At 39.2% G+C, this 25,673-nt stretch overlaps 1 protein-coding gene across 3 annotated transcripts in view; it reads right to left on the bottom strand.

The window, feature by feature from the left end:
* CSGALNACT1 (chondroitin sulfate N-acetylgalactosaminyltransferase 1) overlaps nucleotides 1-20,039 on the bottom strand; it is a 42,771-nt gene extending 22,732 nt beyond the window's left edge. Inside the window, exons 1-2 of one of the 3 annotated variants that reach the window (XR_014851665.1) lie at nucleotides 19,874-20,039; nucleotides 19,320-19,388 (exon numbers count right to left, since the gene is read on the bottom strand). The gene's annotated coding sequence lies outside the window, so the exon portion shown is untranslated. Of the gene's footprint in view, nucleotides 1-18,639; nucleotides 18,711-19,319; nucleotides 19,389-19,873 lie in introns of those variants that run through there. The other 2 variants (XM_085058414.1, XM_085058415.1) reach the window with 2 other exon arrangements.
* Between the last annotated feature and the right edge of the window lie 5,634 nt (nucleotides 20,040-25,673).

The following is a 25,673-nucleotide window of genomic DNA, read 5'->3' as shown; positions in this document are numbered from 1 at the left end:
GTGGCATTGCCTTACAGAGACTGACATTTAAATATACAGCTGTTACTGTACTACTATCTCATGGGCATGCTTGTGAAAGCAGTCCCAATCCATGTCAGTGCCAAAAAAAGCAGATTACTTTAAATCAACACCAAAGGTGGTCAGAGCTAAGGCATCTCAGCTGCACAGACAAATACCAGAAAGCCAGGGATGGTAACTCCTCCTAACAACTGTTCTGTTGATTTCACCAGACCAACATGGTTTCACACTAACTCAGAGAGAGCCTGAGATGAAGACAAGACAAACTGAAATGTCAGTTTTTTTTCCAGGAACTGACAAAAACGCCTCTGTATTTCACAGCAGTCAGCTGCATGAAGTAGTATTAGTCTCTTTGCAAAGAGACGCTATAAAAAATATGCAGTGATTAGTCTGATGGCTGAGGAAAAGGACATTAATTCTAAAAAAGCCCTCATTTGCAAAAACATCTTCAACCTCAGCTCAACCTGTTAGCCCGGCCGGAGGTCAGCCCAGCTTACAGAGGTGCTTTTCACTTGCTTTCAAGGAGCCTGGGCCCAAAAAATGATCTAAACACAGAAACAGATTCTGTCATCACTGAAAGCGCTGTGTAAATATTTCTTCACTGTGGAGGGTGCTGCACCCAACCACAGGGAATGGCAAAACACCAAAGTTGGTTGGTTTGAAATTTCAGATGGTATGCACCCAGCACTGTTTCTCACCAACATCTGAATTTTTACTGGAGTGTAGAGATACAGGAAATTCATCTTTGCACAGAAATGACAATGTATTTCAAGTCCGAATTTTTGACTCTCAAAAACCACACTGAGAGTTTGTGCAGGAGAAAAGGACTCAAACCAAAGTATCTCTGTATATGTATCTCCCCTCTGAACTCCGCAATTTCTGCACTCTTCATGGTGAGGACAGAAATGGATGGCAAAAGCACAGTCATATTTGCAGAGGCAGTGATCTCTTAGCACATATGTTATGAGCAGTGCCAAATAATTCCATGTTTTCAAGTACTTTCTGCCACAGCTTCTTATTGTAGGTGTAACTCAGACTGGCAACTACCATTTTAGCTCACAAAACTTTGAAATTATTTTTCCTTTTTTTTTTTCCTAATAGAGGCAGTAAGTGGCAGAAGCTGCAATTAGGTTTTGTGTAGGTGTTTGAAACATCTTCATTGAACAGCAGCACATGTCACAGATTTCACTAGAATCATATTAATCTCTGAAATGAGCTGTGGGGAGGAGGAAACAGATGTTTCACCCAGACTTTAAGTGCCTTACAAAAATAGAGAAAGACATTCTGCAGCCACTTGTAATTTGCCTTGAACTTCTTAATTACAAGGATTGTGCACAGCACTGCAGACAAACTAGTCTGCTTTAAACATTAGGAAAAAGATTTTTTCCCCCTTAGCTTCTCAACAGAAATCCAAGCCACTCAGCACAATAGGATATGTCACAGGGATTAAAATTTAGTCTCACACAACAATTTATACACTTTATGCAAAAATAAATTGTATTTCTCCTTATAGCCAGATCATGATTTCTTAGCTACTTCTCAGCCCAGCTCATCTGCCCAGGGCTGAATTAGACAAAAGGCTGGATAAAGGAAAAAATCTGTCTGATAAACTCACTGGGCGCACCTTCTTAATCTTTCTGTATTGTCCCATTAAAAATTCCACTGCTACCACTTCGGTTTACACTCACACGTCCCAAACCAACCACTTGAAGTCTTAACATCTGGTTTCCAATCTTCATTACAAATAAAGGATTAGTAAGAAATAGTATCCAGAATGAAAATACTAAATGCTAATACTTGAAGACAGTAGACAACTTACTGAAAAACTCTTTATTTCCTTATCTTTGATTCCAGAGTCATCTTCAACTGAAAATCTTACTTACATTGTCACACTCTTGGAAGGTCTCAGCATCTAACTCTGCCCACAGAAAGACAATTACATGGTTCCCCTCTGTAAATAACAATTACAGTCTGATCATCTTGCAAATAGGTTACAACAACTGTTAGAAGCCGACTTCAAAACAAAACAAGATACACTCAAAAGCTGTAACAGTCCTGGAAATACTGTTTTCCCCTTGTAGGGAACTGAGAAGTAGCTGCTTCATTCAAGAAGTAGCTTACATTCAAAAGGACAGTTGAATGATACTATTCTAATTTACTTCATTTCAAGATCTAATTCAACAATTTCTCTGCATGTAGAGAGCTTCCAGAAAGACTAACTCAGCTTTAACGTTATGCCAATCTGTATCAGCTTCTGAAATATCTCAGAATCAGTGTAATAAGAGGGATAAAACACAAAATCCTTTAGTATTTCCTGATTAAAACAAATAATGGGAAAAATTTTGCTTATCCATTTATTTCTGGACTTGGGAAGAAATGTTGTTATTTAATTTTAAAATGTTTACACATGTACACTCAGTGATTTACACAAGCAAAAGAAAACTGACTGCCACCACAGAAGTGAACTGTCGATTCCTTATAAGAATGAAGATGACCACAGCTTTATGAAAGTAACTCAGGTCAGCAGCAGCTAGGCCTGTAAAAATGAAGGATCTACACCTATCTGGGGACACTCTGTGAATGCTTGTTGGTTTAGACCCATCTCTTCATGACTGTTACTTAAAATATTGTCTTGTACAAAGTACATACTAATGTCACTTTTTGCCAGGAACCCCAAGGATTCTGCCAGATGTACATCCCACAGTACCACATCCAGAGTTTCAATGAAATCTGAAGCCCACTGTAGGCATACCTCTGATGTAGGTCATGAATCAGTGAAGGTTTAGCATTTAGCAAAATGTGTCATTTTTCCACTGATAAAAATGCACAAATATGTGTGACTAAGTTGTGTTCAGAAACAGGAAAGCCTAGCAGGGCTGAGCTGCAGTGTGGAAAGCAGTTTGTATGTGTCTTCCAGTATTTAACAAGGACTTCTTTAGTCAGGGCTATAAAACCTCTCATCTGTTTAGCTGCCAGTCCAGCCATTCAGCTACAAATGCACAATGCAGTGAAAGCCCCCTGCTCTGAGAAAACCTGTGAGGTGATAAAGTATAGTAACAGTGACTGAAGGTATCTATCCTGTCAAAGTCCCTGTAAGATAGCAACAGTTTTAAGATGTCTGAACAATCCAGCCTGACCTGAAGATTCTGTCCTCCTCTCCTTGCCAGAAATCCCTGGTACAGCTAGAATGCTCTGTACCAAGCTAGATGTGGACTTGAACTTTATTAACTCCAGCAGAGTTGGCAGCAGAAGAGGTTTCCTCCCTCCTGAGTCCAGCCTGTGGTAAGTAAGGAGAGACATCTGGCTCCCACAAATCTAATGTTGTATTCTTATGGTAATGCAGAGCCCTAAATGTTGACGTCTTTGTACTTGAAATTAATTTTCTGGGCAGGATGGTATCAATACAGGGCTTCAAATAAAATAATTAAGAGAAAGGGGACAACAGAAAAAACATCCTGGTAGTCAACCTCTTAAGGATTAGATAGGTTATCTAGGTTGAGCAAGAATTAGCAGGATAAGGACTAAATTTGCTGACCAAGATTACTTTTCAGCTGTGGTTTACATAGCAGAAGAAAAGCAAGTTTCAGACTACAAACTAATAATCAGGAAGCCAGAAAACAACTGTAACCTGGTTCAGTATTAGACAGGTTACCCAAGCTCCCCAGAGAGCACCAAAACATGCAGCATTAACAGCTCTCATAGCTCTTGTACCAACCCCCAAGCTCCACTGATCTGCATTTCCCTGTCAGTCTGGTCTGTACTGATCGACAGGAAGAGGCCAGGTCCCTGATTCAGCCTCCATTTCCTTCCTCCTCCAGGTTGGTGCTTATTCAGAACATGCTCCAAGGTCTCATTTAGTACATCACCACTGTTTTGACACGTGGTTTTGCTCAAAGACCCAGCATTTCCTTGATGTACCAGGAAAGTGTCTCCTAGCAATTCTTTGAAAAGCCCAAGCTCTTTCAGTTATTTCAGTAAAACAGTTTTCCTCTTTCTACAAAAAGTTTCCAAGTATCTTTTTCATTTTTCTATTTGGGGCTCACATAATATTTCAATCTGACTTCACCTTCATCATTAAACTAGCCAATTCTTTACTATGGGAACTTAAAAAGATAAAAAGTCTCTGCAGAAAAGGTCTAGGCAGAGATGAAAAGAACGGAAGGTTTTTTATATTTAATATTCTACTATTTTCTATCCACTTGACCATGAAATTCTTCTACCAAAAATGAATGAAAGAAACTTCAGGAAAACCAAAAATTAAAGAACTATTTTGCAAAACACAGATATCTACAATTTTTCATTCAGGTAAATTGATTTCAATAGAATGAAGACATTTATCTTTGTATGATATTTTATCATTTATATGGATTTATTTTTAAATAAAATATTTCAGTAGGTTGTGAATGCCTACTTTGTCTTAACTTAACAAATCACAGTGCTTCAAATTTCCACTTCCTGTCAGGTTTTTTATCTTTGAAGTTATCAGAATGCACACAGGTCCACAGAAAACTGCTTTTGGTCAAATGGCTATAAGAAAAAATATTCTTTTAATTTTATGAAAAATGGCATCACATTTCTATATCCTTTAGTTAAGTAAAGCAAGCCACATTTACAAGTGTTAATAAGACACCTGCTCATAGTTACTTTGGTTTCTAAGTTTTCATCTCTGATTCTCAAATCATATTGAAAATAGAATCTATGCCTTCAATTTCTTTATAAGATACCTCAATTCAAACAAGCAGTCTGATATTCTATTTTACAGCTCTCTGACATACCAAATTACAGCCATAAACATAATTTCTCATTGGTCATCAAGAAATTTCAGTTCCCTCATTGTCTCTGTTGGCATGTGGGATTAAAACTGGTATGTGGGATTAAAACTGTAGTTTATTAAGGAGATTTTAACTGCAGTTGTTGCATACTGTCAATAGCCCTTAAGACCCAGTAATTCAGCTTGAAACACATTAAATGTTAACAGTTCACACAAGAGGCACCCTGGTTCTCTAACACAGAGCTGATTGATGACATAAGTAAAGCCAGTTTCCCTTGCCAGCAAACGCTGTCTGTTTTTCTCCCCTTTTGTTAGACAGAAGAAGTACACCCTGCAGTCAAGTCAGCATTTCCTGGAATGTTCCAAAGAGCTTATCCATGGAAAGAATTTCAGGCTTCAATCAGAAGCAAAAACATTTCATGTAAAGTTATGAAATAATACTTACAATATGATCTTACTCTATAACGTTTTTCCTCATTGTACCACAAAAGTATCTGACTTTGTTTGATTTAACTTTGTATCAAAGTGGATGCAAACACAACTTTTTTTTAAGGATAGTTAATTAATTTTTTTAAAAGAAAACCGTTTTCTGCTCATTCTTGTTCCTTAGGTGCAAAGTTTTTCAGAAAACAGGAATAGGAAAAAAATGTGTAATCTCATAGCCTACTAGAATACTTGTAGAAAAAAACTTCCTTACGACATGAAGTTCATGCTACTGAGTCTTTGTTTACTCCACATGGAAACCAGTCTGCTAATGACAGCATTATTTTTTATTTTAACAAGGTTTGGCTGGGATGTGTGCTGGCACACCTATGGAAGCTAATGAAATAGAAAGAATTAATTGCGGCTGTGCTTTTACAGTTTTCTCCCTTTCCCTCCTTTTAATACAGTTTTCTGTAGAATATGAAAACCATACCATTTTCAGCAACAACTCATGGCAGTTTAACTCAGTTTAACTCCTTATAGCTCCACTACTTTCTTTCCTTGTGTTGTTCAATTATCACAGAACAAGGGTTCAATGAGGGCCATTAGAAACAGCAATGAAATGTCTCACTACAAATAGTTCATTAGTCCCTAAACGAAAAATGGTTCTCCTATGAATGTGAAAGCATCTCCTTCTCTCAGCTGCAGTCAAAATAACAGGCAGAGTTTCCAGGACTGGCATCTTAAGGACAAATGTCAAGATAATTTAACAGCCTTTTGTCTAAAAGAGGAAGGAAAGTAACTGTTGGTGGAACATGCTGGTTGGAAAATAGCAGCCGAAAATTCATACAGGAAAGAATGAAATATGAGCAAACCCTGTCAGTTTGTGAATGTGGACCAAGTGATAAAAAGCAAGTCATACCTGGTTTAAATAAAACTCACATAAAGGGAGAATTTTTAAGCACTAGGTTAGTGCATGCACAGGTAATTTTTGTGGTTTAATTATCTTCTCTGGTACATACCCTTGACAACAAACTTGGATTGACTTTGCATTGAAAGCATGACAAAAACTCAGTTAAACTAGGGAAGCTGAAGGAAATCCCTATGTTCTTAGAGGAAAATATAGATAAGAAAACCTCCCTGACAGAGCAGATGACATCTGCCATCTATTTAAGGGTTTACATTGCAACTCTTAGAGGATAACAAGTGCTTTGGAAGCTGAAAAAAAGATCTTGTATAGCAGAGAAATATTTTTAATATTTGTGATTTTGATGATCAATCTATTCCCTAAGCACATGTTTGTATTTTGTAGCAGATACACAAAAGAAACAATTCTCCTGTTTGGGAAATGTTACTTTTCTTCATTATGCCTCTGGATTTTTACCATGATTTTGACCCTCCATTGCTTCAAAATTGTTTCTTTTTTCATCTTCTTGTCAGAGAATTCACATGCTACTACATGTTTAGGTACTACTTTTAGCTACTACTGAAAGTGGACAGCCATTTCCAACAGCTACTCTTCTTGATTAGTATTTCACCTGATTCTATTAAGTTGCAGCCTAAAAGGACAAAGAAAAGTGTATTATATGTAATACAGGAAACCACAAATCAACAGAGGTCACATGCTAGGGGGTGGGAACCCTCCTGATAGCTTTTACACAGTGATTTTCCCCCTGTAAGACTAATCCAGTTTCCTACCCTTTATTTATTTTATTTCTGACGTCAGTCACTTTTACAGGATTACAGGATATCAGGCAACTTGTGCAGTGCAATTTCCAGCAAGTCCAACATACCAAAGATGCACTCAGCACAAAAGGGAAATAATGAAAACCAGATGTTCTCGACCTCCCCTTTGGTTTTATACACCTGCTTCTGCTTTATCTCAGATATTCTACCTCAAAATGTACAGTTGACTTGAAATATAAAAAAAACCAGCCACCAGTCTGAGTTAACAAGCTGCTTGCCAGTGGAGGAGTCATGCACACATCTATTATTACAAGTCTAAAAATAGCAATCCTTTGAGAAGCTCTTAGAACAGCAAAATGGGGCATGTTGATATAAAAGTAATCTGTGGATAAAAGAAAAAAGATGGTAAGAATCTATTTCAAACACATGGTTAAAGAAATGAGGCAATTTAATCCCCACTTCCAGAGGCAAATATTGCCATCATTGTCAGTGATGTTAGAGCTAACTGCTTTATATGGGGTCTTACTGCATTCCCTTCAGAATGTCCAGGCTCCCAGGCAGTGGGGTCTGCTCCAGTAGGGAGCTATACAGTTTCCTAGCACTCCTTGAACACTCTTTAGGTGTTCATTCCACTAATTTTCTTTCTCCCCACAGCAAAACTTTCCAGAACAGCAGTGTTCCTTGCTGTTCAACACTTTGCACAGTGGAAGTCACAGTCAGGTCCAACTGGGCCCCCAGTGAATCTGCTGTGACAGCAAGGCACCAAATACGAGATGGTGGCCCATAGCTTCTTCTTTCTCCCTAACAGATGTGCAGGCCATTGCAGAGGCCCTGGCAGAACCAGTTTGGCTGGTCTACTGAAACGACACATTAGTGCTGGCAATAAGCCTGGAAACTTTAAATATGGTACAAACTATAACTCCAGCCCAGAGGAAAAAGGGTAAGAAAATGGTAAATACCTTGAAATTAGAACTCTGGAATCTCATACAGTGTTTAAAAATTAGGAGCCTAAAACTAAATACCGTGCATATGTTGCAGCTACACAGTGAGGTTCCTCATCTCTAGGCAGATCTGGAATTTCACATGTATCTGTGACACAGGAGCATCCAGGAGGAATTTGAGGAGCAAATGTGAGGAGCTAATACCTTGGCTATGATCTCATGGCATCATTTTGCATGTCCTTCTTTTAAGAAGGGCACACCCTCAGGATGACTATTTTGATATGTGCACCATTTGCTGGGTGGAGGTTCTACACACTCCTTGACTTCCAGAGGAGATGCCCCATGAAATTCATTCCCTCCAAGCACATTCTCCTTTATGGGCAGAAAACTGGTTTAAGTAGTACCTCTGCACTCAAAACCCCCAGGCTGCAGTTGTAGGATGGGCTTTCTATATCCATTAGCACAGGCAAAATAGGATTCACTACCTGAAGGGAGACAAGAGGAGAAGCTGAGAAGAGCTTTCCTCAGGTGCTGAACTGTACATGGAAGTCCCTCTAGATATGAGTCCCTAGTGTCCAGCCAAAGGGGGCAAAAGTAAAGACAACTGGCTGTAATGGTTGAATTACTGTCCAGAGTAATTTGATATAATTCAATTACTTTCCAGAGTAATTCAATGTAAGAATCTTTCTCTGAGTACACGCTGCATTAGACACTCATGCAAAAGAGCATTTGTTATGTTAGCAGCACATTTTATGGCCTGCAAAGAAATAAAGTTGAACTGCTTATGCTCCAAACTGCTGTCAAAACACAGCCATCCCTCAGCTCAAATCCACACTTTGGCACAATACTGCAAAACACAGGCTATACACATTAGACAGGTCAGTTCTCAGGCTTGATCCATTTCAGATTGCAAAGCTGACCAAAAAAATAACACAATTATGAGAAAATCCTTCCACCACACCTGCAGAAGACAGCCCAGTTGTACAATTTAAAACTTTCTACACCAGAAGTGCATGATTTTGAAGACTCCAGCGTGCCCATTTCCTGGTGTAATAAACACCTGCTCAGTCTCAGCTGGAAACACTGCATCCATCCCTGGAAACACTGAGAAAGCTGTCTAAAGGACACACTGCTTTTTTCACCAGGGTAGCAATGAGGGAACTAGATGAGATTTCTCACACAACTAAAACAGTGTACAGTCAGACTACTTGAAACTAAGGGCATGCTAAAAGGAGATGGTGCACTGTGAAAGTAGAGCTCAAATTTGCATTTCATTAGAGAGATACAGAAATATGTAACAAAAAAAAAAATCTCACAAAAAGGATATTACTGGGATGGTCACTGAATTTTTTTTCTTTTGAAAAAGGGAAGTTCCAAAAAGAAAAAGGAGTTAAGGTAATAATGACGTGATCCTAGAAGAGGAACATGTGTAATGTGTAGTATTAGTTCTACTGTAACTGAATACCATTGAGACACACTTACCTGTGCCATAGATAAAATACTCTGTATTAATAGAAATATAAAATCAGGAGCATTGACACTACCCTTTATTAATACTTGTAAGATAACATGAGGAAACCACACAGTTTACGTCAGTAACTACTGAGAAATCAAGTGAGAAAGAATTTACAAATTGTTATTTCTTACTAAAAGCAAGTCAGCTGTCGTGATGGAAAGCAAACCTTTTCACATGTACTCAGTAGATTTCAAAGGTGCAGACACAACTTGAAAATTATTTTTAGAGCTTTATAGTTGGATACATTTAGTTATTTTTTGCTACTTCATAAGCAGGCATGTTCTCAATAATTTTTCCCCTTTTATTCTGGAATGCCATTGTGACTGGGGATCAGGACACTTTGGATTTGTCTTATTTCCCAAATCACTTGGAAGAAAAAAACAGCAAGGAGTATCTATGTCACCTAAATGGAAAAACTAAATTATTACCAATGTAATAATGATTTATTGTGGAAGTTTTATTTTAAAGAAAAAGAAGTATGTTCTTTCCAAGGCATAGAACAATATTATCTGCTGAATGTCAATTGGTACTGATTCTTTGTAAAGCATTTTGTCAGTCCAAAACATCAGTACAGTAGCAGTAACTGCTATTAATGAAGAGTGCAAGTAGACCATCTGACCAGATGGCATAGCCAGGAGCCATTACTTAGACCAGTGTCCCAAATGAGTGTGCTTGAGATCACCCAAAAAATCAGCCTGGAAAGGAGTGCGGGATGGGTGGGATGCACCACCACAACCAGTCCACGCGCTGTCTTCACTGAAAATTACAATAATTTTCTTTTCTCCTTAGGTCATCTATTCAATATCAAAATGTCAAATCCCTCTTATTAGCTCAGCACATACACTGTAATTGAACATCTGAAAAGAGGTTCAGAGGTGCTTTGCACCTTCACATCATGTGCACAGGGTGACTAAAGAATAAAAACACAAACTTTAAAATTCATTACCCAGCCTGTGCCATTTAAGCTCAGCAATCAACTCATAAACTTTTTGTATGCAAGACAGGAGATCACTTGCCAAGATGACATTTATACTCAAAGCAAACAAGCAGTACAGCCTAGATTTCCTAATGCATCCAGGCTGTTTGCAGGCTCTGATTGCTGACGCATAATGCTCAAACCACCTGCATGCAAAGAAACAATACAGATGTGAAAATGCAAACCACCATGCTTCAACCTGAAACCTTCATCCTAGGAATCAGAAAGGACTGAGTTAAACTGTAGATTGTGCTGTCCTCAAGCATTCTTCCAGTCTGCTCCATCAGCATTGATATACCCTTGTCAGAGAACAGGACTAACTTTGCCTTGCTAAAGGAAGGGAAAAACATGTTTAGAAGAAGTGAGGAGTGAACAAATGGAGACAAAAAATGAAGGCATTTGTGGAACCACTTAGAAGCACTGCGTTGCTAAAATAACCTTGTAATGTGAGGAAATTGGCTGTGAGTAGGTTTGCAGCTACAAAGAGCCACAAAACCTCAACATGGTTTGAAGCGGTTTTGCTGAAGGGAAGCAGCTGTAGCAGCTGGCTTGGATTCTGAAAAGTGTTTGGGGAAAAACCCAACAAAACAACAAAACTTCCCACATGTTCAAGATGTACATATCTGCAGAGAACATCAAGAGAGCCTTAGAGAGCTCAACAGGGCCTGGACAAGAACCACACCCCTTCTCAGTAAGGAGCAATGTGTGCACAGGGAGCCTTACTCAATTTACTCTCTTATTTTTGCGTAGCCTCTACCAGCAAGGGACTTTCAGCTTTTGTTCTTCCCAAAGGTAGGCTGGGTTAGAAAGCTCTTAACACTCCTCTTTCCACCAAGTATATTTATCTAAGCAAGTCCCAATGGGCCTGAATCCAGCTACAACAAACTTTCTGGGCACTTCTAGCTGTTATGAAATGTAGTGACTCAGCCAAGCTACATCGAAAAGAGAACATATTTTATTTGTTTACTGGAACTTAATAAACCAGGGCAGGGAAAAAAACCCACCCAGTGTCAGAAAAGACACATCCCCAAACATCTTCATCTTAGAAAGCTTAGTCCTTTTCTCTGACCCTAGGCAGGTATTGTTATCTGGCTTTCTGCCTCCCCATACTCTTTTGACTGTCTGCCTCCATCCCAGGCCCATAGCTCTCCACTTCAGACACTCTTAGTCACCTGTCCAGTGATACAGTTGAATCAAAGGTATCAGTGCATATTTACCACCAGCATTTCCCCACTTATATCACCATTGCCATGGTGAGCAGCAACAGAGCCTGAAATACAAGGTCAAAACATAGCCTAGATATTTCCCATGAGCCATATGGAAGAATCGTTCTCTGAGGAAATTTCTGGCATAGATTTGCGCTTGCTCTCTGACCAAAAGCACACCTTAGCTCAGCACTCTGGACTCCTAACCGAGCTCCTGGATCAGAAAACAATTATCATCCCTGAAAAGCTAGAACCCAGATTCCTCTCCAGGAACTGAAGAGGAACTTTCCAGTTTTTCAGAGTCAGATGATTTTATCACAAATCACCTTAATGGTGGTGCATACTCAGCTGAAAGTACACACAGGTACTGTGGACACAATTTGACTCTAATTATTTGAATCAATAGATCATTTTTCTTTTTTTTTTTTTTAAGACAAAAATGAAAACACAACTTCTAAAAGAAGAAGCAGAAAACTCTTACCGATCAATCAGATAATCATAGAATACCAGGTTGGAAGGGGACCTCAGGACAGTTTTGCAGTGACACTCTCAGGGTGATTCTCACCCTACCTCTGCCATTCTACCAGCATGAAATCACACCCAAAAGCTTGTAATCTGGCCCAGGGACTCCAGAGAAAAATGTATTTTTCTCTTTAGAACCTCTAGCTGATGTTCACCTAAATAATAGTCTTCAGCAGCAAGAAATTGGTACAGCACAGCTATTTATGACACCAGGACTCTGTGGTCTGCCTCACCCACACCTTCTCTCTTTCCTTGGAACTCTGGAAAAAAGCTTACCCTTCCCTTGGAGTCTCTTTGATAGCAAGGGACATCCATTTAGCTCTTCCTAGTGGAAGGAAATTCTCATGGATCTAAGGTTCCCTGTGACAGCCAACGCTTACCTAAGCTCTCTGTTGTCTGAGCACAGACAGATGAAGATTATAATGGATGCAAGGACTCCTTGATGACTTCTCCCTCACGACTTCTCCTTCACAGCCAAATCTCTCCTTTGCTGTTTTATGGAAGGTGAAATATTTATGTGGGAACATATTAGTATCAGACTTCTATTAAAGATTTTTTAACTCTAGGATGGAAACTAAAGAGGGAACTCTAGAGGGAAACTAAAGAAATACACTTAATCTGCTCTGTGAATACCAGCACTTCTGTAAAACAAACACAGCAACGACGAAGGATCTCACAGGATCCAACATCTTTGAAACTCAATCTCATGCAGCATAAATACAGCCCCCTAATCCATCCATCCATCCTCTTTCCTACCTTCTCTAACTGACTAAATTTGAATCATGCATATTAGAAAAAATATCAGGACAGTACCGTTAGCTGCACTACTAGTCGGAGAAGCACAGAATGGCATGGAATGTCTAAGCCTTTTAATAATGATGCTCTTCTCTGCTGCAGATCACCTGGCATGCACAGCTCAGCTCTCTGAAAAAATAATGCAGTCACTCCCTGATTAAATTACTCCTGGAGTGGAAAAGACATTGAGCAGCCTGCCTGTTTCAGTTGGCTGTGTAGTGACTGAACTCAATGAACATGGAAATAATTGGAAATCCTAGACTAACATAGAGGAGGATGAGGAATATGTGACCTACATAAAGGGCATGCTGGAGCTGTGTGAAAGTGAAAGCATAGTGTAATGTTAAACAAGTGAAAAATCCTTGAGATCAGTGATAGAGGTTAGAAAACAAATAAAGATTATTTCAGTATAATGCCAGAGGGTTCCAACAGAGATGCAAGCCTTTCAAAATGCATTTTACATTTTAAAAGGCCCCTTTCTCCTGGGAAAGAGGTAAAACTGAGATTTGATTTTAAATCCTAACGCAGAATTCTAATCTACACTTTTGTGTCTCTTTTGCTCTTGATGTTTAATAGGTTTACAAGATTACTAAGTAGTTGCCAGACAAGTTTTTTGACATGGACTCTGAAGCTTTGATCTTTTTATTAGTTCGTAGCCAAAAAGATTCTCATCAGAATATGAGAAATGAACAAGTACCCTAGGAAAACCAAAAAGGTTTACCACCAGATGAGCCCTTTTTCACCAACTCAAGCAGATGAACTGCAAAGAAGGTAAGAAAATTATGGCCCTGAACTTACTGGAAAAATTCTGTCACATAAATCTGTAAAATCTCTATAGAAAGCTTACATTTTCCTTGATTGTGGCTCACTTGCCCACCTGTGCTAACCAGGAAGAACCAGCACCCCAGTGTAAGAGGTGCTTTGGTGAAATAGAAGTGCTCTGCTTCCCACATACTTCCTGCAGCTGGAGTACAAGGCACGTCCAGGATCCCATATAGCTCTGTCTCTCCTGCCACTCCCCGGAATTGCTAGCAAACTAGGTATGTTACAGCAATCTTCTTCAACTTCTTCTACATGGCTGTCATAGCAGAAGGTAGATCCAATAGCAAGGGAGAAAAATGAAGTCTAAACCACACTGGACAAATGCAAACATCCATGCACGTAGAATTCTAAACTTTTTTGTTGCCATCTGAAAACTAGGGCTACCAATTCATAAAAATACTTTAAAGGGGTTCTGAAATGTGTTCTCAAAACAGTTTTGCTTGTACCTTATATTTGTAAAGATGGGGTTTCTTAGTGTAGTTATTTCCTAAGGACTTCAGAGTGAAGTTCTATTTTCCTTTCTGTAATGCTACAAAATTTTCCTTTCATTCCTTTAACATTACATAAGTGCTTTTCATTTCCTGAACAATTTTCAGAGAAAGCTGGGATTTTTTTGAATACCTTATTAATTCATAAATTTATATACAATGTTCAATTAAGCATGAGAAAACTTCACCACTGACTTTTATCTCATACAATCACCTTACACTATCCCACAAATTGAAAAATCAGTGACACGTTTTCTGTCCCCGTGGCTCAAACAAATCACTATATCAGTTTCTAAGCTAGTAACCACTACTTTCGCAATAAGTTCATTAATCTAAAATATTTCTGTTTAAATTTGCTAGGATTAGAGGTAACATTATGATGTGTTACATATTCCCCTCAGACTTTTTTTTACTTAATAGCAATCTGATGAGAAAAAAATAGTGCAGGTAACATGATTCACCATACACACCACTGTATATTTTGCTAATAGCATTTTACAAGTTTTCCCAAAGTTTTTTTAAAATCTCTTCCCTGAAATCAAGAGGCTCCACCCTCTTGCAAATAAAATAATACAAAATTTCCTGTAAAAAGAGTGTTTCAAAACTATTACCTCTATTTTCAGACTATTCTAGCTGAAGAGGAATGCTTTTCTAAAATACTGGCTCCACATTAAAAGTACACATGGGAAAGACTATTTGATGTAAAGCTCCTCCTTTCAAAATCAATACAACTCAATATTTCCCTCTGTGAAGGATGTCAGTTCCTATGTGGTCATCCTAAATGTTAATGAAAATTTCAGTTGTAGGATACATGAGCACAAAGAACCCCAATACAGACATACTCTGGTCTGGGCAAATTAAAATCTGTCCTATCAAGGGTTGGGTTACTGACTACAAAAGCTAAAAAATAAAAATGGACACAATGCACCCTTCAAAGCTGGAAGCTGCTTGATTCATTGAGTGATTACCATTGGCACATGTATTTATATCTGTTATGATCACCATGACCAGCACTTTCATAACCATCTTCTATGAAATCAATTCATAGGGGAAACTGCTGAATAGAATTCTTAAAATTATACAAGGACTAAATTCCCACTTTTAAGACTAAAATGTTCTGCCTTGTAAGCCCTCCCACATGTAGTTGAAGCACCACCTTGGTAGCAGAAATGGCAGCACAGGTGACATAACATCTCCTTTCACCACTCGCAACCCTGCAAAAGATGTGAGTGCAACACAAACCAGTGACCATCAGTACTGGTCTGTGTAACGTGGAACTCTCTGAAGCTATCTGCTCAGTGCATGTACCTGGGAGGCCTTTGGATATTCCATCACTCCTGTGGTTTGAATATTTTGGTCTGCAAATCATTATTAATCCAAATTCCAAAAGAAATGATCACTTAGTAAACCAGGTGGAGTTACACATGGCTCTGCTGATGGTTTGAAAACTAAGTGATTCTGATTTCTAAACATAGCTATACAATCAAATATAATCTAGTAGGCAAAGCTCTGAGCTTAAATGCAGGAGACTTAAGTCCAGGTTCTGGTTCTGCCACTGGCCCACTGGCAAGATTCTGTGTGAGTCTTTTTACCATACACAAAACAGGAACAATGAGAGAATTGCCTCTTTTTACCATACACAAAATAGGAACAATAAGAGAATTGCCTCAAAATTTGAGCAACATTATAAGCAGATGATTAATAAATATATTGGGCTGAAGGCTTTTGGCTTTGAAAATCTTGATCCAGTTTCTTATCCTGGAAAGGAAGAGGGGATTATTCAATTTAAGAACTCTCAACTATTTATAGCCCCAGCTATATAAAAAAAGTCTTTTAAGAAACAGTAAGCCAGAAAGCTCTTGCTGCCTCAACCATCTCCAGTAGAAAAAATTCCCAGGGGTATCTGCATACTGTTCCAAGGTTGCTGGAGTGCATATTGTTCCATGTCTTCTTGCCAGTAAATTGCCAAACCACTGTCAGACACACAATGGAGAGGAAAAAGAAAAAAAGTCCCAAGGATTTAATTTGGATTTAACCTCTGTAGAGTTTCTATCACCGTTCTGTTACTCTAGGAGCCCATGTCCAAGTGACTGAGTTATGTTTCTCTGTTATCAAGGCAGTGCAACTTGATCTAGTGGAAAGTGTCCCTGCCTATGGCAGGGGGGTTGGAATTAGATGATCCTTAATGTTCAGTGCTAATGTACTCCTAAGAACATTCCCATTGGCTTTAAGGGTACTTGGCGTGGAACAGAGTCAGTATAGTATAGTTTAGCCTAAAACACACAAACCTGTTGATGATGAACCTGAAAACAAAATCCAGAACTGCAACTGCTTTAAAACTGAGGAGCTATCCTTGTGCGTTAAAAAAAAAAAAAAAGAAAAAAAAGAAAAAAAAAGAAAAAGGAAGTCTTGTCACCTACTTCAGTGGGCCCATCCTAAAAGAGTTACACACAGCTCTCTGCTATCTTCTGACAACGAACTTTCTGCCTCCATGTTAGAAGAAATCCAGAGCTCTGCACATCATTGAATATGTTAATTGACTCATTGGTAGAGAATACAGCCCACCATGAACACTTTTTTCCCTAAAACTAAGTTCCAAAGGGAGGTAAAGAAATTTACTCCTGTTTTGACTAACCAGTGAAGTATAAGAAGGCAACACATATGCTAAAAAAGCATATCTGTCAGTCCCTAACAAGAAAATCATTAAGAACAATGATGGTACCTTATCTGGATAGACACAAATGAAATGGTTTGGGGATGAAGGATTAACACTGCACTGTCTGAAAACATTTGTAGTGCAACTGAAGAAGAAAAGATAATTTCTTCAAGAATCGGAAAATGACCGGAGGTATGCTGGTGTGACCAAAGACATGGTGTGTTGGAGCTTTCTCTCATCAGAGGGTAACTAGCTGATGGAAGCTTGTGAGCAGGCTTTTTCCAATAGATGTGACCTGAAAGGTAAGCTACATGCAAGCAAGAAAATTCTGTCAGAAGAGGATCAGAGCAGTAGGAGAGGGTAAAAGAAAACAGAAGCTAGGTAGAAATAAAGTATTTTTGCCTTATGTTTTTTGTCTATATCATGCATAAGTTTTTCTAAGTGCATTGCTGATTTTAACTCTTACAAACCAAAGTTCATAGTGCATTTCCTCTTAACCTGTCTTGACTTGTACCTGATTTAGACTAACCAGCCTTTCCTGACTAAAGGAAGACTAAGGCTGTGGCAAGCCATAGACCAGGTCACAAGGGTAATAAACAAACACCCAGTTAACCTGACATTGTTCAGGGCATGCAAGGAAAAATACAGCAAGCCCTGAGCTCTGCTACATTGACTAGGTAGAATGCTGACACCACAAACATCAGGAGAAACAAATGCCTTCCAGTAACTGTTGGGAAGCAAGGATGGAATCTAGTAAGATATTGCTTCTGTTCCAAAGATCCCAAAGATCACACCAAGGCAAGCACATCACTTATCCTCCTTTCCTATTCATGTTTTCTGGCAAAGTAATGTCCATAGAAATGTCAACATATCATGGTGGGATTCTGATAAGATTGTCTTTGAAAAGCAGGACTAGCTACCTCACAAACAGCAGATTAGAAGAGAAGGGATGCAGCCCAATACACCCTCTGCCAGTGATGGCATCTAATTTTTTCAGAAAAAGGTTCAGAAAACATGTTATATAGAGACTGTATTAGTTTATTATACTGCTTAATTTTGCAGTTTTTAAGGAACATTCAACCTGAGATAATTTTAACAATTGGAAATAAGGGAGGGGTGTTTTTTTTTGACAGTAGAAAAGAGGTTGCAGACATAAATTGTGTATTTGCACTGTGACAGGATATGGTTTTATAACTCAAAAAATTAAGATGACAGAAAATAATAATATTTGGTGTAATGCTGATTAAAGAAAGTTAAGCCTCAATGGGTTTTAACACACCTCTGAATTAATTTATTAATTTGAGGATTGTAAATGCTTATAGTACTAAATACTTTTGTACTATAAAATTAAAAACAGTTTACTGTAACTTTGTAACTCTACCCCCTATCATTCCCTACCTATCCCAAGTGAAAAACCTCACAACAAACTGTTAAAGCTCACATCTCCTGAATGGAGTTAACACTAAGTGGAATTCAAACAGCAAACAGCTTCAGGGATGTGAGGAGCCAAGCAAGAGAGATTTAAAACATTTTGCTAAATCAAAAGTGTTTCTGGACCTGCAGTACAGCATGTCTGCCTTAAAACAGGAAGACTCCCCTTGTAAGAGATGTCCCAAATATTGAGATGGATTGATTTAAATAATGATAAAATTGTAGAACACATGTGCAAAAATCTTGAATTATAAAAATGGTAACCTTGATACAGAAAAAGGTAAAAGAAAAATTAACCTCCCTTGAATGGTAAGCTCTTAAATTGCTTGAAAATAAATATGAACAAGAAGCAGTATTTTCTAATTCCCCATGCACTAATCATAACTCACCAACAGTAGTTTCCCATACAAATTCCATTTTCAATGCACTTGCATTGGGCAATGTTGCAGTGACACCTTTCAGCTGGTTCTGATGCTCATAAATAATGATTCGACCTTTTAAAGCTATATACTTCCTGTAAGAGGCAACATTAAGTGGACAGGAAGTAAACAGCTTGATATGAGTAACTATTTGTCTATTTTATTTGGACTGTTAAAAAAGAATACATGAAAAATACATCGTATATGTTCGAAAACAATTCTACTGAAGTTAAACATTACCATAAAAGTCATCCTCTCAAAAGGAAAGTGATTCACAGTGGAAACAATTTGAAACTCAGTTTTACAAAGTTTGCTTAAGAATTGCCCACCCAGTGCAAGAAATCCACTCACTCCCACACAATGTGATAAGCATAGAGGAGAAAACCAAAGCAATTACAAAAATGGTCTTTCATTGATCTAGAGTACACAAACTAATAGGAACATGCAGATATGTAGTAGATATTGTTAAAAAAAATTACAGGATTTTAAGTTTCACATAGACAAGGAACAACGCTGTGAACAAGTATAAACACATTTTATCAATAACAAAAACAAAGAGCAACAGGATAATCTTAGTAACTATAAAGAAAAGAAATAGTGCATCTACCTCATATTCTAATTTCAGAGATAAGGATAAAAAATTGCCTTACCTCAAATACAGCTTGCAGAGAGAGATTAACAATATGTCTACATCCTTTCTTAGTTCCCTTGATAGCAATCTAAGAAGAAATACAAAATAGCAAATAACTATCTTCCCTGCAGAGAGCATGTGCCCAGGAATAATGTGCTTCCCAGTAAAGTATGCAAAAAAGAAGTGAAAAAGAAATAGAAAAAATAAAATTCAAAAAGACAATCCTTGCAAAATAAAAAGGCAAGAACTTTACATTTGAAATTCACAGTATGGTTTATTGCATTTTAAGGGAGTAGAGATATTCAGGAATTAGATAATATAGACTTGACTGTGATATCACCTCAATTTTCACTAAAATATTAATTCAGTACATTTGTCTACAAAAGGAAGATTGTAAATTCATCTGCACAGAACTCAGACACTGAAGATCTAAAGAGATTCCTATTCCAGTAGTAGGCACACATGGGCTCACACGATACAACCTTATTAACTTGAATTTTCCTCCCAGACTACAGTGCTTGCTAAAACGACACTCAGATGTTAAATGCGTTGGTCAAGAGTTCAGTCACTGACCTGCAATGAAAGCCTTATGTTCAGCTCCAACATTTTCTAACAGCAAACAAGGAAAAAAACGGTTTCACGGAATGAAATGTTAAAAAAAGAAAATCCTCACATAAGCTTTCCCTGAGGGGGAAGAAATATCCACAAGCTTTAAATTGGCCAGGCGGATTTAAGAGGAAGCAAAAAAAAAAAAAAAAAAGGCAGCTCTTTCTGTTGCGTCAAAGAGCCCACTGTGCAATAGGAACAGTGAACAGAGTTGTTAAACTGGCAAGCTTTTGCTGAAGACAGCTTTTCAATATGCTCTCAGCATCGTCTCCCAGGGCTGGCTGGAGACAGTCCCACTCCTCTTATATGGACTCTGCTCCCTCAAGAGGCAATCGCTCTTAAGGACAGTTTCTATAAACATGCTGTTCTACTGGTTTGCTCCACATGATGAGGGCAATTGCACACATATACATACCTGCATTCAGGGAGCAGACCTGCACGCTCTTGGGGAAAATGCAGGCACACTCAAACTAGCTATCATTACCTCGGCTTAAGAGCAGGATGCTATTGATGACTGACTGCTAGCTGAAACTCCCTTCCCCACTTAGACCATTCAGTGTGCTGTTGGAAAGCAATTCTGAAAGGCACAGTACTTAGAGAGGAAACCTCTAATGCAATTCCATTGGGACGCTGTAGCCCAAGCAGTGCTCTCTGATTAAAGGAAATCAGTTGTCTCATGCAGCTGCCTTGCTTTGTGTGGAGTGCAGAGAGCTCAGAGAGCGACTAGAGACTGCAGCTACGCGGGATGAGTAAACTGTCCCTCCCGGGAATGATGGCTCCATCACTGAAGACATCTTTAGAGGCTGAACCAGTGAACATACAGTGAATGGAGTAAGGACACCGAGCAACCTGGTTAAACATTAGGAAAGCCACATGCATCACCACATACAGGAAATCACCACACAGATCTCTGCAGGCGAGGACACCACCCTGCATCCCTTTTACAAGCCATGGACACCCAAGCAAAGGTATTCAGAGCACAGTTCAACCTACTCCAACCTGCATCTGGTCCACTGAACTGCCTTTCTGGGCTTCACTGCCTGCAAAGGGAACCCATGATGGCTTTCCAAAAAGGAGGTTGCAGACAGCAACATTTTTAGAGATGAGTGCCACTCCAAATGACAAGGTGATGAATGCCTGCAACATGTGTGTAGAAAAAATTTGCAAGGAAGAATGGCATTGGTAAGAGACCGGAATAAAAAAGGGAAAATACAAACTGTGGAATGCATTTTTCAACATGACTGCAGAATTAAAAGCGGGGACAAACATATGCAGCTGGTTAATTTAGAATTTCTTTTCTATTTATACATCTTTCAGAGTTGCCACAGGGACATTATGAGCCTGAATATGTGGGAAGGCAGCAGAAGGAAAGGAAGTATATCCAGGAGTTAAATTTTCCCTGTTTGTGTTCTTTTTCTACTTAGCAAACCTCTATATGGAAAAATTACTTCTTTAACAGCTTCTCTTGAAATCCTTCCAGGTGAAAATGAATTTCACTCCCAAAAATGTTTCCATAAATGACAGAATAAGTTGCTGCAAAAAGTACTTTCAACTTAGAAGTGAAATACAGCATTTTCTAAGCTTTTAACCCTGTAAACTTAATGCAAGGTCCTATTAGTGCATGAAGCAGTGTGTTGCTTTATTGTGCTCTACAAAACCAGACAACTCACTGTGTCCAAAGTCCCAGCTGTAGTGTCACTGGAGTCATATGAGCATAGCTTTGGCCATATGAGAGAAGAGCAATTAATAATTCTGTCTGTGCTGTGTGGAAGATAATTACAATCTGGCTCAGTTTCCCAAATCTAAAAGCTAGGCAGGTATTTTAACACATCTTATAGTAATAATATGTGCTCATAAGATTACCTTAAATGTTTCTTCCTATAAGTTCAGACTCCTTCCCACTCACACTGTCAAAATGCAGGCTGAAGGAAACTGGTAATATTTGGTCTTTTCTTGAAATGTTTATCTTTTGTTTATCTTAGTATCATAAAAGAACAGCTATTTGCATGTTGAGCAGGTGGCTGGATCAGATGTCCCTTTCAACCTAAACTATCTTGATTCTGTGAAAATGAGGTCAATTATTAAAAGCTGCCTTAGGCTATTACAGAAATTAAGTGGATTGTGGCCAACTCCAGTGTTTTGAAGCCATAATTTGGATTCAACTAAAGATACGACTAAATGATAAAGACAACTAATGTCACAACTAAAGACAGTTTCAAAGATCTCCATTATGTCATTTTGGTAGAAGCTACCAGATCTGCTGAAACATAAAACATAAGCATATGTACTGACATTACCACCTATGAGGTCATTAACAGATATCACTTTATGGAGAGAGCTGTATTGGTTCCCACACATCCCCTGCTGTTGCACTCTTGGATTCCCAATCTCCTTTTGTTTTTCCCTTCTTATGTATCACCTAGTCATCCAATTTCTATTCAGTGTCTTTCAGCTGCGAGGGACAAAGAAGATACTGAGAATTCTCAGTGACTGAAAGCCTAGACAACTCATTTGAGCTGTAGAAATTCCTCCACACAAAGCAAAGGACACAGAATTGATGAAAAAAAAATCTACAAAATAACATGCAAAACCTTTTGCATGATCCCTAGTTTTTCTGTAGACTCAACCACACTGCTAGCTCAACATAGACTGTCTTCTCCAAGGCCTCACTCAGAAGATGTTAAGATGACCCTTTTCAAATTTTTTCAGTATAATGCAAAGCTTTAGCTTCCTTGTTACTCATGCCATACATCAACTCCTGCTCCCCAGGCCTCAGGAGTGGCTATCAGTTCAAGCCCACACCATTTAGCACAGAAGTTATCCCAACTTTCGCACCACCACATTGTAGACTACTTTATCCCATACCTGAACCCAACCCACCTGCCCCTAGGCCTTGTTGTTAATACAGCAGTCCTGTGTAAGTGACAACAACCTATGGCACCAAGCCATGAAAGCCAACACAGAATGGATGCTATCTGCTGGGATTATACTGATCTAGAAATGCAGAAGGAGGAGAATGACATTCAAAACCCTTTGCCACTGCCAAGCGCCAACCTAATGTCTTCCAAACACTCTCTTGGCTCATGAAACCCTGCTTTTGTGGTGCAGAAGGAATTCGAAGTGCTACCACCAAAGTCTACAATATGGCCTTTGCACACATCATGTATCTGTCCCTGTGCTGCTACACAGCCTGAATTCAGCTACACAGCCTGAATCGATGGCAAGAATTATCTCTATTACTCACAGGCTTTCCCCAAGAAATGGGATGATCTTCCCAGGGAAAAATCATCCTTCACAAGGTCGGATGACTCAACTGCCTTGAGGCCAGTGCTGCCTCTTTCCTGCTATAGAAGGTCACAAAGCCTCTTCCTGAAAAACAAGGCTCACGTAGGCATTTCAGCTGAGTCCTGTATTCCTGCAGGAAGGAGGCTGTGTGCACTTCCAATTGTCTGGCTAAAATGTTGAGATTCAGCATGTCCTGCACTGAGGCAATCAAAACAGCACAATCTAGGCAAGAACTCAGGAATGCCACTTTAAGTGGAGAGGAAGTTTCAGACCCTGACAGCCAAAGCCCAGTCCCACCTCCACCTGCATGCTTGGTTCCTGGAATGAGAGATGAGCATGCAGTGCCATTGGCACATCAGTAATTCAAGTTTAGTACAGCAATAGCTCAAAACAGAGTCGGCCTGGCTAAAAACCGTAATTTATATTCCAAGCACCGTCAAATACAAGTCCTATGTCACCTGTCACAGTGCCCATATTCTGAGGAATCACAGTGCTCCTCTTCATCCATCCACAAATAAAACATCGCTGGTATTTCCTGCTCACTCACTGGCATCGCTTGCCCCAATCACCTGCCTGTCGCATATCTATGAGAGAATCACAGAGCAAACAGTTTTACTTCCTAAGTCCAGGGGTTGGGCAGCCTTAATGTAAGTCCCTTCTTAGGTCTACACTCTTCCAAACCTCAACTACCTTTGTCTACATCCCCTTCATTCTTCCCTTTTGTCAAGTAATGCTGTTTGTATGATGCAAAATTGGAGTCTCAACTCCTCCTTGCCTGGAAGACCTGAGTGGACTAGCTAACACATGAAGCATTAGGAATGCAGAAGCAAGGATTCAACAAATCTCTGCAAGAGGCAGCAGTACATAGTTTATAAAAAAACAGATTATTCACAGCTTTAAAAGAATTTTTTTTAAAAATCCAGTGTCCAGTGAACACAGAGCCACACATACAAGCAAAAAAAAAAAGGATGTTTCTAATTTGCTGGAGGTATTCCCCTTTGCCTAATGGATTAAATACAGCTACATCTTGCTTTCAGGACACTTTGGAAAACTGGTGCAAAAGCTGCTATTTCTCTGCCTAGCTAGTGTCTTAAGAGTGATTCTGCACCAGCAATTTTTCAGAGAACTCCTCACACATTCGTTAATTTTCAAAAGTAACATTTGGTAATCCCTTTCCATCCATTTCACTCCTGCAGCATCCTGATTCTGGCCTCACAAACAGCATATGGGGAACCCCAACCAGCCCATCAATTCTTTCTGGGCAGTTTCTGAAGAGAAAAAATACACAACTTTATTACCATATTGAGCCCTACAATGCAAACCTCTTAACTTATTACTATTTTTTTAATCAAATTTGGCTGTATACATGTCCACAGGCGCATAGGGAAGAGCTCTGGGTATACCTACACACCAGCCAGTGATTAACATTGCTGCACTAGCAGGGGATTAAAGGGCTTTGAAGCGATTTTTAAAGACCTGTGCTGTCCTACAGCAGTTTGTAGTTTGATAGCAAGGGCAGGAGAGGAAGGAGGCACCTGTTTTATGAGGGACAGCTGACTTTCTGCTGTGGCTTTGTCACTTCTCTGAATGGCTAAGTAATCACGTACTTTGTGCTTCTTCAAAGTACTGACCAGAATATGGTGAGAGCCCTGAGAAAGGGGGCAATGAACAGAGCCCCTGCAGCAGCCAATGTACACCACTGGCTACTGACAGATGGGGGCAGCCACCAAGGCACTTGTGCAACAGGTGTTACCACCATCATTTGTCAAGGATCCCTAACTAGTATTGGTTAGCGCACCAGCAGGAAATCAAAACAGGACATGGAATCATAACTATTCAAAGTTAGCCTGGACTCGGCCCCTTTTGCAAGCACACTTCTTGCTGAAATCTGCTGATTTTCACATGGCGGCTCTCCCCCAGGCACAGCCAACATTGTGGCCACAGAGTGAAATCAAATCTGATTACCACCAAAAGAACATGAAAAGAGTGGCAATTAGTAACAGTATGGAGAAGAAGAGCTGAGAAGTCAAATTCTCAACCCATCCAAGGACTCTACTCTGAAAATCTATGGCAGGCTAGCACTGCGAGGTTTTCACCTCCAGCAGAATGAGTGAATATGTGGGCCTTGTTCCATAACTGAGAAAGAACAAGGCAAAAATACACCAGTCACCTCAGCAGGAAAACAAGGACCTCGCCTTTTACCTGTAACAGAGGTTACAAGTCTGTTAGAACTATTTGCTGAAGGGATTATTGCACTAACTCTTAGATGTGTAGATTTATGGATTTGATCAGTGGAATTCCCCAAGTGCTAAGTCTGTAAGGTCTGTTGCAACATGACAAAGAAGAGCCTACTTGAAAGGAACAAACAAGAAGACGACTAGAAAAGAAACAGAGAGATTTAAATTTTATTTAAGTAACACAAAGTGTTAAGTTAGTAATCAAGTGTCCTAACAATGAAAACTAAGCACGTCTCAGTTCCAAG

Source organism: Lichenostomus cassidix, chromosome 4, assembly GCF_008360975.1.
Source record: "Lichenostomus cassidix isolate B80296 chromosome 4, HeHo_3.0, whole genome shotgun sequence".
Taxonomy (NCBI): Eukaryota; Metazoa; Chordata; class Aves; order Passeriformes; family Meliphagidae; genus Lichenostomus; species Lichenostomus cassidix.
The sequence above is the reverse complement of the archived record's forward strand: the minus strand, read 5'-3'. Positions and strand labels throughout refer to the sequence as shown.